This window comes from Vidua macroura, chromosome 9, assembly GCF_024509145.1.
Source record: "Vidua macroura isolate BioBank_ID:100142 chromosome 9, ASM2450914v1, whole genome shotgun sequence".
Taxonomy (NCBI): Eukaryota; Metazoa; Chordata; class Aves; order Passeriformes; family Viduidae; genus Vidua; species Vidua macroura.
In genome coordinates this window covers 8,948,921-8,952,210 of record NC_071579.1, presented here as the reverse complement: position 1 = coordinate 8,952,210, position 3,290 = coordinate 8,948,921, and positions in this window count along the sequence as shown.

The following is a 3,290-nucleotide window of genomic DNA, read 5'->3' as shown; positions in this document are numbered from 1 at the left end:
GACTTGCATGCTATACCTTTGATTTGTGTTTGGATTTGAATTTCGAAGGCTTCTGTTGCTAATTGTGATTGTTGGAGACTCAAGGTATTCTGAGGAAACCTTTTCAAGTGTCTAAGACCATTTCCTGCCAAACAGATTCCAAACCACATCTTAGGCTCAGTGGAGATTGCACTTTGTTGTCTAACAAGCTGTGCAAACAGTCTTTGCTGCAGTGGTTTTCTAACCATGCCAGGCAGCACTAGGTTCCTTTGCAGCCCTCTGCATGCTGTGTGACCCTCCACGGTGAGTTGTTTGGGTGATCTAGATCATGCAGGATCATGGAATACCTTTTCCAAGACTGATGTGATGCTGCTGGTCTCTGCAGAACCTGAAGTAATGTCAGGAGCATGAATTGTTGCTCCCTTCATCCAAGACAGTGTTTATTACTATTCCCAGTCAGGCTTCATTCCTCCACATCCATGTGGAAGAGGACAGTTCTTTAATGGGAACACATTGGATTCCAGACACTGGAAGCTCAGCTGGCTGCCTGGTGCTCACAGAAGTGTATTGACACAGAGGGGGTAAAAAGCCTTCCAGCTCTGTTCTGTTGCCAAGTCTAACAAAATTAACCTCCCCACTAATGCCACTGCAGAAACAGTAATTATTTGTGCCTGCTGGGGTGTGGGAAATGGTGGTGGTTGCAAAGCAAGTCCAACATTTTTTTATGTTCTCATGAAGAGTTCTTAAAAACTAGGTAAGGGTGAAGCACTGCTTCTTTAATCCAGCTCTGAATTATAGAGGATAGATATTAATCTCCATATTTAATTTACTGTGGAGCACGTATTATCTCCTGCATGCTCTGCTGCAGTAAACCCCACGCTTCCTTCTGCTGATGCAGACTTTTCTGTAGGTTGAAGAATGAATGAAGGAATGAAGAATTGTCACTCCACGCCGCTGTTACAAAAAACATAATTATTTTTCATCTAGTTTGGGCCCAGGAACAACCCATGGGGGACTCAGCAGGGGTGGACATTGGAAGATGTGCTATAGCATTAGCCACCTTCCCTTTGCACATCTGTAGTCACTGCATCCAGATAAAAACTGCTTTCCTTGGCTTGCCCTTCACATGTGGTGTTCTCAGTCATGTTACTAGCACCAAACTGGAAGCAGGAAGCAGGAGTCCAGTGGTTTTAAAGATAACTCTACTTAATTTTAGTATCACACTCACAAGTCTGGACTATGATCTAGTATCTGTTAAAACTTTCTAATTTCTTCTGGCTATTACTGGTCAGCATTTAAACAGGAGGCAGGAGATGGGTGCAAGGTGAGGAAGTAGAATAGGATACCAAAGATTATCATGTACAATATTCTACAATACTAACAAAAAATGGTTTTACTAGAGTATTTGATGTTAAGTCTTAGATAAAGGAGTGAAGTTGATCTTTCTCCAGTCTATTTAAAGAATTGTTTCTAATTTGTAACTGTAAAGCCATTAGTTACTATTGCTGGGAAGAAAATATTAAAAAATGTTACCATTAATACCCTACTGGTTGTCCTGGGAGGTCTTGCTGATTCTGGTACTGATGCCGTGATGAATTTTGTAGCTTCCAAGACATCTGTGCATCTTGGGTACAGCTCACCACCACAGCCCTGTTCATTCACATAAAGACCTAATTTGTGTGATCCTTGGGGTGTCCTGTGCAAGACCAGGAATTTGGCTCAGTGATCCTTGTGGGTTCCTTCCAGCTCAGGATGCTCTATGATTGTAATTTCATGTTGCTTTCAAGAGCTGACAAAAAAATTAGTGAGCTCTTAAGGCAACAGCCAGATATTGAAAAAAGTGAAAGTGTGTCTGGGAGCTCAGCTGCAGGTTGTGAAGGGAGAAGGAGCCATGGACTTTTTAGCATCTACAAATGATAACTTACGGTTTTATTTATGTGCTTAGTGCTTTACATATTATGGAGTGTTGAACATGAAAGTACTGCTTAACAACATTCAGTCTGGTTTTTAATATCTAATCCAGCATGACTAGTTAAGTGGGGAAGCAATAATCCTTGCCTGCACTTGGTGAATGGCACAGTCTAAACAAGGATTGACATGCTAATGAGGAGCTTAAGCAGCCGGGATACAGAAAACCGAAAATTAACCTGAAATGACATGTACATTTTCCCAGTAAAGACAGAGCCAGCAGTGAGTTTACTGTGCCAGTGCATGGATCTGTGCTTTGCTTCAAAAAGCCAGAGTGTCAGAGCACTTATGGGTCTTGTGCAGCATACTGTATTACTGAAATTCAAGAAGAAAGAACTGCCTGAGCCGCGGTGCCATCAACTGCTCTCTGCTGCACCCACCTGAGGCACCTTGGGTTTCTATATCACATATATCAAATATTTTTGGGTTTGTATATCACATATATCAAATATTTTTGGCTTTTGATATCACAGAGTTCTCATAAGGGGATTTGGAAACAATAATGCTATCTTCTGGTTTTCCAGTTCCAAGTGAAAAAGGAGAAAAGTAAATTAACAATAGCCTCAAAACCGTAGTATGAAGGATAACACTTGACAGTTACTTGAAGTTTTATCTTGGAAATTAGGATTTCAGCTCACTAACTGATCTATTTTTTCTGCCTCCAAATCAAAAGAGTGAGGAGTGCCAGCCAGAGGAAAGCTAATGTCATGGGTACAACTTGACCAAGGTGAATGGCTTAGCATGAAAGATCATGAGGATTTATTTACGTCTGAAAGCCATATGTTTGAGATGACCCCTCTAAATCTGGAACTGGTCTGCTCACTTGCAGCTTTGATGGGAAAAGTTCTGGAAATGGCTGCCTGGAAGCAGTTTTCAGTTCAAACATTATCTGTCATAAACAGATTATTTGTTATATAATCTATTATTCTAATTTCATGTTGCTTTCAAGAACTGGTAACAAAGTTAATGTTAGGTAACATTATTTGATGTTAATGTTAGTGTCTGTTATTTGTCACTGAATTCCTGTTCTCTGTATTCCAGCAGCAGTATTTTTTGCCTAGGCAGTAGCTAACAAACTCTTCTCTGCTGTTTATTTTCTCGCTGAAAGTTTTTAATTCCATTAAAAGCCCTGGGGAACTTAATAGTTCTCTATCATTTGCTGAGAACCATTAATCAGGACTGTGCTGAGCTATGGTTCATAAAGGTAAATTAGAAGAGAACATGATACCAAGGCCCAATAAAAATGTCTTTAGTTAACAGGGATAAGTTTACAGCCTCACATTCCCCTGGGAAAATAACCTCGTAGTCTCACTGCACCACTTACTAAAGCCACATTCAAACTA